Consider the following 10,631-nt stretch of genomic DNA (forward strand, 5'->3'; position numbering starts at 1 on the left):
CATGCAAAGAAAATGGGAGCATCTCATGCTAATCCTTATACGTCACAACCATCTTCTGAATAATCTTCTTGATGTTCCTATTTGCAGCTTCAACAACCCCATTTATCTTGGGTCTGTAGGGAGAAGAATTATGATGTACAATCTTGAAGTCTTTACAAAGAGCTTCCACCATATTATTATTCAAGTTCGATCCATTATCAGTAATGATCTTACTTGGCACACCATATCGACATATGATCTGATTCTTGATAAACTACACAATAACTTGCTTGGTTACATTAGCGTACGATGTCGCTTCAACCCATTTTGTGAAGGAGTCAACTGCCACCAAAATGAAACGATGTCCATTCGAAGCTTTGGGATCAATCATGCCAATCATATCAATTCCCCACATGGAGAAGGGTCCCGGAGAGGAAATGATGTTCAACAGTGTCGGAGGAACCTGAATCTTATCTGCATAAATTTGACACTTGTGGGATTTCTTCACAAACTTGCAACAATCAGATACCATTGTCAGCCAATAGTAACCTGCTCACAACATCTTCTTCGCCATTGCATGTCCATTGGAATGAGTACTAAAGGAACCTTCATGGACTTCAGTCATCAACAAGCCTGCTTTGTGTCTATCCACGCATCTAAGCAGAACCATATCGAAATTTCTCTTATACAACACATCATCATTCAGGTAGAAGTTGTCGACTAATCTTCTCAAAGTCTTCTTATCTTTCAAAGATGCCCCAGGCGGGTAAATCTGACTTTGGAGGAAACATTTGATATCATAATACCATGGCTTTTCATCTTTGACCTCTTCAACAGCAAACACATGAGGTGGCCTATCAAGACGTATCACAGTCAAATTGGGAACCTCATTTCAATATTTCACTACGATCATTGAAGCCAACGTTGCAAGAGCATCTGCCATCCGGTTTTCATCTCGAGGGATATGATGAAACTCAACTTTTGTAAAGAAAGTTGAAATCCTCATCGCATAGTCTCTATATGGTATCAAATTGGGTTGATTCGTCTCCCATTCATCTTTGATCTGATTCACAACCAAAGCCAAATCTCCAAAGACATCTAAATATTTGATTCTGAGATCAATAGCCTCTTCAAGCCCCATAATGCAAGCTTCATATTCTGCCATATTGTTTGTACATTGAAAGTCAATCTAGCTGTAAATGGAAAATGCGTGCCTTGAGGAGTAATAATCATTGCCCCAATGCCATTACCATACTGATTAACTGCTCCATCAAATACCATGCCCCAACGGGAACCAGGTTTTGGCCCTTCTTCAAGAAATGGTTCATCACAATCTTTCATCTTCAAGTACAAGATCTCTTCATCAGGAAAATCATACTGTACTGACTAGTAATCTTCAATCGGTTGGTGAGCCAAATGGTCAGCCAAGATACCTTTGATTGCTTTCTGAGATCGATATTCAATATTACTCTGATAACAACATCTGCCGATGGGCAATCCTCCCAGTTAAAGAAGACTTCTCAAATATATACTTGATTGGATCCATTTTGGATATCAACCAAGTGGTATGATTCAACATATACTGACGCAGACGCTTAGCATCCCAAGCCAGTGTGCGACAAGTTTTCTCAAGCATAGAATACCGAGTCTCACAGTCGGTGAACTTCTTATTGAGGTAGTAGATCGCAAAATCTTTCTTTCCACTCTCATCTTGCTGACCTAGAACACAACCCATACTATCTTCGAGCACAGTCAAATACATGATCAATGGTCTTCTTTCAACAGGCAGAGACAAAATCGGTGGTTCAAGCAGATACTCTTTGATACTGTCAAAAGCTTTCTGGCAATCTTTGGTCCAATCACAAGACCGATCTTTCCGAAGAAGCTTGAATATAGGCGCACATGTGGCAGTCATGTGTGAAATGAATCTGGAAATATAATTCAAGCGGCCGAGAAAACCTCTGACTTGCTTCTCAGTTTTGGGCGCAGGCATCTCTTGTATTGCTTTGACCTTGGCAAGATCAACCTCAATGCCTTTCTCGCTGACAATGAAGCCCAACAACTTACCAGAATGAACACCAAAACTACACTTATTGGGATTCAAACGGAGTTTATACTTCCTCAAACGCTGGAATAGCTTCGACAAATGCTCAACATGTTCCTCTTCATCAATAGATTTAGCAATCATGTCATCGACATAAACTTCAATCTCTTTATGCATCATATCATGAAAAAAAGTAGTCATTGCTCTTTGGTAAGTTGCACCAGCATTCTTTAAACCTAAAGGCATCACTCTATAACAGAATGTTCCCCAGGGTGTAATGAATATGGTCTTCTCCATATCTTCGGGTGCCATCTTGATCTGATTATTTCCGGAAAATCCATCCATAAACGAAAAGACTTTGAATTTAGCAGTATTGTCTACCAACATATCAATGTGTGGCAGAGGGAAATCTTCTTTCGGACTGGCTTTATTCAAATCTCTATAATCGACACACATGCGGACTTTTCCATATTTCTTTGGCACATGCACAATGTTGGCCACCCATTGCAGATACTCAGCGGTCACAAGGAAACTGACATCAATATGTTTTTTCACTTCTTCTTTGATCTTCACTGCCATATCAGGATGTGTTCTTCTCAACTTCTGCTTGACTGGCGGACATTCTGGATTCAACGACAATCTATGCTCCACAATCTCAGAATCCAAACCAGGCATATCTTGATAGGACCAAGCAAACACATCTGAATACATTCGAAGAAGATCAACCAACCCCTTCTTCGCATCTGGACACAGTCGAGACCCAATCTTGACTTCCTTCACATCATCCTCGGAACCCAAGTTTACAAACTCAATCTTCTCTTCGAAAGGCTGAATGGTCTTTTCATCATGCTAGAGAAGACGATACAATTCATCACTCACCTCTTCATTGCTTTCTTCCTTGGCTTCAAACACAGGGAATTCAAAATTTGGAGAAGGAGAAGGATCATTGTATTCAATGGGGTTAGAAACGAACCTGCATAATGATTTGATATTTTGATTTTAGAAAAGTGAACTTTGTGACCAAATATTATGCAGATGGACAATTATATTGTTTATTTATGTTTTTTGTGATTACCATTTTTAGAATAAAGCAAAAAGTAAAAACAAAACATCATAGATGTGGATGAATAGAATTAATTTTATTGATGATCAAATTTGAAATGCCTAACAATGTTCACTCCCCCCTTAGGCATAGGAGAAAGATTTTTTTAAAAATATATAAAAGAAATTACTTAGATCGGTGCAAAATAATAGGAATATCAACAACAGTCCAATTGTTGCAAGCCTTTCCATACGTCACAAAATTGGTTCAATCTTCCACTTTGTCATCTTCTAGCACAACAGCTAAGTGTTTTCATTGCCATGAATGAACCTTCCTCTACGGAAGATAAGTTGCATATCCTCGGATCTAGCAGTAGACAATCCTTGCTGAAAACCCAGATCGGTTCTACCTTTGTTGTCGGAGACCTCTACCATGCACCCCCACTGATCAACATTGCCTTCTTCAACAATTTTCCTTGCATCCTTCAATGAGGACATAGGTTCCCCAACCCTCTTTTCAGCAACAATAGATAAGGCTTGGAACGGAGTTCCAACCTCATCCTTAGCTTCAACAAAAATGACAAGTGGCTAACTAACAATTCCTTTTCCCCGCCAATGATAACAAGCTTCCCATTCTTCACAAATTTGAGCTTCTTATGCAATATGGAGGTAACAACTCCTGCCTCGTGGATCCATGGCCTTCCCAACAAACAATTGTAGGTCGGGTGGATATCTATTACTTAAAAAGTAATCTGAAAATCACTCGGACCTATCTTCACTAGAAGGTCCACTTCACCTACCACTGTTTTGCGTGAACCGTCAAAAGCTTTGACGATCACACCACTATACCTCATAGGCGCTCCTTGATATGACAGCTTTAAAAAAGTTAACTTCGGCAGTATGTTCAATGAAGACCAGGTGTCAACCAATACATTGGACAAAGCATCATCTTTGCAATTCATGGAAATATGCAAAGTCAGATTATGATTCCTACCCTCCTCAGGGAGTTCCTCATCACAAAAATTGAGGTTATTGCAAGAAGTGATGTTAGCTCCTATATGATCAAACTGATCCACTGTAACATCATGTTCCACGAATACTTGCTCTAGAACTCTTTGCAGTGCTTCTCTGTGCGCTTTTGAATTCATTAGCAAAGATAACACTGAAATCTTTGAGGGGGTTTGGAGCAGTTGCTTCACCATGTTAAACTCACTCTTCTTTATTAGATGAAGTACCTCATCATCATCATTAGCCTTCAAATTGATGGTTTCACCAGAATGACACTTTGGAGCACTAACTGAATCTACCGCAGGCACTTCCACCTTCTTATTGACAGATGATTCTTCCTTATCTTTTGGGAACACCGACCCAAATACTCGACCGCTACGGGTCACCTTAGTAACATCAACAATACTCACTACATAACTGGTCGTAGGGAATGGAACTTCTTGACCATCTTTCAACATCGTCGCATTATACTGATACATAACAACTTTATTGGATGAATACGAGACTGGGCCCACTAACCGTATGACCAACGGTGATACCGATCTTTGACTGCTGCTGTTATTATTAGTGTTGTCGTATTGAATGACTACTCTTTCCAGATTCTTGAAAACGGGCACTATGACATTCACATCGTCATCTACATGACGGGATTGAACAATTAGGATCATGCCTTTATCCATCAACCGCTAGATGTCCCTTTTCACTACCACACAACCCCTCGGGTTGACACTACTGATAGCACAATCGTCATGGTCATGCTCACAATCACTCACCATATAAATGTCCTTATGCATTGCACTAAGGACCCTGGGATGAAACGAACATAAAATACTTTAAACTCTCTGGGACAATCATCCACCATGTTAACAGAAGAATTCCCATGAGCGGGCAGTGAATTTGCTTTCATGTTCAGCGCACGGTCCTCGAAGGATACCATTCCATTCTTTATCATCTTCTGAACTTTGTACTTGAGCGGATAGCAGTTCTCAATGTCATGTCCGGGTGCCCCTTGATGAAAAGCACAACGGAGTTCAGGTTTGTACCACCATGGAAGTGGTTCTGGAATTTGTGGCGGGTTTCTCGGTTGGAGTAGGTTCTTGAGAACCAAAGATGGATAAATTTCTGCATAAGTCATAGGAATCGGGTCAAAAGAGACATTCTTCCTCTCAAAATTTTGCTGATGATGATTGTTGGTATTGTTGTAATTGTAGGTGTTTGTTCGTTGATTTGGTTGTTGCTGTTGACGTTGTTGTTGTTGAATTGGTGTTGATTGACTGTTCGAAAATACTGGAATTACTGAGGATACTTGATGATGGTGTTGACGGGTGTTCGCTGTTGATTTTGGCGAACAACCTCTGGTTTTCCAAAACTTGTCGAATTGGGTTACTTGCAGGATCAACCATACAAATCCTAGGACATGTGCAAATTTAAATAACTTTGTAACTCTTTAGAACAACCTTTGTATCCTTTATTTGGTTTACTAAGTCTTTCATGGCAAAAGATATTGACTAAAAGTGCTTAAGTAAAAATAAACTTAACAAGACTGAGATAAATGGCGAAAAATAAATGGCGAAGAATAAATTGCATAAAGTAAATGCAAAGGATAAATAACTTGGTAAATGTAAAGGAAAATTGGTAAAGAACTTTGAAATTTATAAGATGAAACTTTAAATGGTGTTTGTTCACACGTACATTTTCCAGATAAGACACTTTTCTGTCACACGGGTACTTTGAGTATTTGCAGGAATTTTTGTACAAGTTTTTCACACACCCTATTCTGATAACAACTATCCTATTTATATACAAATAAAATAACTGTCACTAACGAATAAATCCTAAAACTATGACACTTGGCTCTCTGCATAATTTCCTTTCGCCAGGTGCTTCCACGCGTCTTCTGCCAAACGTCATAACTCTTTTGAATTTGAATTTTCGCTTTACGTCGAAACGACGCGTCTCCTCAGACTTGTCGAATTGTCGAAATATCGTAACATCATCCATACTTGTCAAAGACGTCTTTTCATCTGCAGACATCTTCTTCTGTCGAAATGTCGAACCACCAATCTGTCGAAGTGTCGAAAACACTTATCAACTAAACCGTCGAAAATGCTCTTTAAGTATATATTTCCAGTCTTTTTTGCAAGCATCTCCATTTGTCGAAAACACTATTCTGCTTATTAATTTCATGGCGTCAAAAAATACATGTATACAATGGGATGGTTGACTATTTCTGATCTGAGGCCTCCTCTGCCTCCCATTGGAGATTGCATTAGCTTCGCTGTCTTTCTTCTTCCCGAAACTGCTGCCATATCTCTTACTTGATGATGGTTCCTCCTTTGACAATCTTCCTTCTCAGACACCTTTTTCAAGCCTCATCCCCATGTTTACCATTTCGTTAAAGTCACTGGGGGCACTGGAAATCATGCGTTCATTAAAATGAACCCAGTGTCTTCAAAAAGATCTTTGTCATCTCCTTCTCTTCTAAAGAAGGGGTGATCTGAGCAGCTAATTCTCTCCATCTCTGTGCATATTCTTTGAATGTCTCCTTATCCTTCTAAGACATAGACCTCAATTGGTTTCTATCAGGCGCCATGTCCATATTATACTTATACTGCTTGACAAAAGCTTCTCCCAAATCGTTGAAAGTGCGGATGCTTGCACTGTCCAACTCCATATACCATCTGAGCGCAACTCCGCTCAGACTGTCCAACTCCCCTCAGATGGCTCGGAATGGTAAATGGTGTCCTCCACACGAGGTAAGGTGTGTACAACGGGAGGTGGCACAGACATGACTAGGCTAGATGTCGGCATGGAAGAAAAAGTAGGCGCAAAGCCTTCAGGCATGAAGTTCGGTGGAATTCCCCACAGGAATCCGGCAGGCATGGCAGGCGCAAAATGAGCGGTAGCAGCAGGCATGGTAGAGGTAGCCACCACTGAAATAACAGTCCTTTAAGGAGGAGGAGTTGCGGGTTTTGGAGACTGTAGCGGGGTATTCGTTACCATTAGACATATTGACTAAATCCAAGGTAAACCATACAAGTCGAGTCGCCACCGCACTTCTATTTATCCAAAGGAATGGTTAGAAAGCGAACAAAAACCTAATAGTTTTATCGAATCAAAAACTAGTAAAAATGTCAGAGATCGGGGTAAGGGTGTTGGTTATGCAATGGGAAGGTTTTAAGCACCCAAAACATCCTAGGTACTCCTAGGGATCCCTTTTCACACTTGTTGTAAGGTTGGTGTTTTGTGAAAATTTGTTTGTGCAAACATGATTGAAGAGATGAGGAGAGAATATACAAGTTATTTACAATTTTGTGTTTGGATGGATAAACCCATTGCCTACGTACCATCTTAAAAAAGATTAGGATCAAAAACTCGTAGTTCGGGGTAAAAATCTCAAAAAACAAGTTGGTGAATTAATTGGTACAAAAGCCTTAAGGTCTTTTGTTATCCAAGGGAGAAAACTTAACCTAAAACCACAAATCCACCATGTGAGGATAACTTCGATATGTTAGTGAGGAGTTAACCCTATAATAAGCATGGAAGACTCATTGTCCATCACTAAGGATATAGGTGAGTATTACATCTACCTCAAGGATAACTCAAACCTAATAGCTAAAGGTTATGAAAAGTTTTTGATAAGAAAGTGGCCATTGAAACCACAAAAGTATTTGGATGGGTTATATTTACCAATGAAAAGTATTTACAAAATATGGTCAAAGTTGACTTAAAGATTCAATTCAAAATAAGTGTTATGAAAAGAAAGTTTGAAAATCAAAAGCATAATGCTTAGGTTTCTAATGTTTAAAAAGAAGTGTTAAATGTTTGCACAAAAGTTTTGGCTTGGGTTAGAGTGGAGGGAAGAAGAAGAATGGCTAAAGTCCTAATCATACAAAAGATGAAGGATAAGAAACAAGACCACAAATGGAGTTCCTCTCTTGAGATCATATTGATGATCCAAGTAGCTCCCATCCTTTGGAATATGCAAGCAAAATGAGTGTAAGCTCAAGCAATCAAATTAATCAAGCAAGCTCTTAGAAGATCTCCAATGGCTCTTGTCTCTTTCACTTTGGAGCACATGACAATGGTTCTTCAATTTGGCTCAAATAGGATTCCCTAGCACAAAAGCACACACATCAAAAGGTTCTATGAAGTAAATCAAGAATGAACAAGAGTGAGTTTAGAGATTTGGTCCTTCTAATCCATCTTCAATATTAAGGCCTTTTTACTCCAATTTTGCATAGGGAATATCCTAGAAACTAAGTCCATTTGTCCATTTTTTGCATTTGGTCCACAACAATCAAAACAAAAGCACAAGCACAATAATATATACACAATTATGTGCTCAAGTGAGCAAAAGGCAAATTGCATTAACATAAACATGTGCTCAAATGAGCAAAGGGAAAAAGCAAATGAATAATATGTACAAGAATAGTAAATTGCATAAATGTAAAGTGCAAGAATTAAATGTTAATGGTTAATAGTTAGTGTTAGAGTTATTGTGCCATAAGGCAATTTAGCGCTATGTTAAGCAATCGTAATTGGACTTATGTAGAAGTCACAACTATCTTAGGCCGGTTAATAATAATGTAGGAAACAACACAAGTTACAGATCTTGATTATTGAATCAAGCTCCTACAACTTGTCATGCCAAAAAGAAAATGAGAAATGATCTTGTATTGATTTAGGTTCTTTGCTTGATTAGGAAGCAACCTATCCTTAATGAAAAGCCATTCACTTGATCCATGATCAAGATGAATTAGATTTGAATCAAGGAAGGTTAGACCTCCCATACATCAAGGCTAACCACCAATCTTTAACTCATAGATCAAAAAAGGAAAAGAAGAAGAAGAAGAAGAAGAAGATGAATATTAAAGTACATTAATGGAAATGGAAAGAAATAATCAACAAGCATTGACCAAAGATAGAGAAGATCAAGGTCAAACAATGGTAAACAGAAGTAAGATGAAGATTAGAAGTCAAGAAACAAATAAAATATTTTTTGGTATTTTTTAATATTAAAATAATACTTGAATTAAAATAATAAGAAAGGTCAAACTTCAAATTCACTTCAAATCCACTTTGAAAAGTCCAAGTGAATTATCCCAAGTTCAACAATGTCAAACAAAGTTTGACAAAAAATTTCAGCATTTTTAGAAGTCAGAAACTATTTTTAATCAATTAAAAATACATAAAAATAACCTAATTGAATTAAAATCTCAAATAAATCTCAAATCAATTAATAAATTGATGAGAATATTTTTCATAGATCTATCATCATTCAAAGAGGTTGGAAAAATATTTTTGTATTTTTTGAATATCAAAAACTATTTAAAATGAATTAAAAATAGGCAGAAAAGAGAAAATTCTTAAAAAATATCAAATGAAGAAATAAAAAATATTAAAAAGCATTTTTAGAAACTAGAAGTTAAAAGGATAAAAATGCAATTGGTCTCATATTTTTTGGACCAATAATGAAGGAGATATGCATTTTTAAAATGAAATGGAATTAAAAGAAATAAAAGAAAATAAAACCAGAAATTAAAAAAGAAGAAAAAGCGTGGACCTTCTAATGTGATCTCATTAATTGACGTGGATCATCACGTGGCCAGGAAGCGCACGCTCACCATACACTCCAGTCAACTGAATCACATAGTGTCATTAAATAAGTCATATCATGTCGTGGCCTGGATTCAATCTGGAAAATGAAATGGATGGTTCAGATTCAATCTGGATATTGGATGGTGACCAGTGCCACCGTCTTCTCCAGCCAGCTTCCGACGAGGCTAAAAATTGCAGAGAAATAAATGTGTACCAAATGCTACGATCTAGGTACCAATCGAAAGTTGGGGTGATGTACATCACCCCTGTACCAACCAAATCGACTCTAGGTTTCTACATTGAAAGAAATCAGAGATGGAATTTCTATGGTGTTCAACTGAACTTGCTAGATTTTGAAAATTCCAAGCTCTAAAATGTTGCCTCTATGCAGAGGACTTCAGATCACACAACAACAACAACAAGAAATAACCAGTATATTAGCAGATTCGAAGAAACTAAAATGTGAAGTAAACCTATGATTTGCAGAGCTTGGAGACACAATTTCTTGGTGTTAATGCTTGAAGTTTGTTCTAGGGAATGATGTAGCAAGGTTTAGGAACTTTTAGATCTAAGAAACAATCGATGCAATTGAATTTTAGATCTGAAAATTGAGAGAAAAAATTAGAGAGTTCCTTTGGAGTGAGGGTGAGGGATCAATTGTGCAGCATTTGGGGCGCCTTTAGGTTGCTGAAATGAGAGGCCTGAGCCATGTATTTATAGCCAAAGCAAACTGATATGCATGAACATCTCATTGCATGAATGGAAAAGGCCTCCATGCATGGGCCTGTACAGGCGCATGGAGGGCCCAATTCCACTTGGATTTGGCAGCTAAACATCAGCATATGCAAACTGGACGTGCAAATTATGTAGTAATGGCTCATGCAATGTAAATTATGTTGATTTTCCAAAATGCACCAATGTGTTCATGTCTTCGAAAATACCATGTCCAAACTTGAAA

The sequence above is a fragment of the Lathyrus oleraceus genome, chromosome 2 (genome assembly GCF_024323335.1).
Source record: "Lathyrus oleraceus cultivar Zhongwan6 chromosome 2, CAAS_Psat_ZW6_1.0, whole genome shotgun sequence".
Lineage (NCBI taxonomy): Eukaryota > Viridiplantae > Streptophyta > Magnoliopsida > Fabales > Fabaceae > Lathyrus > Lathyrus oleraceus.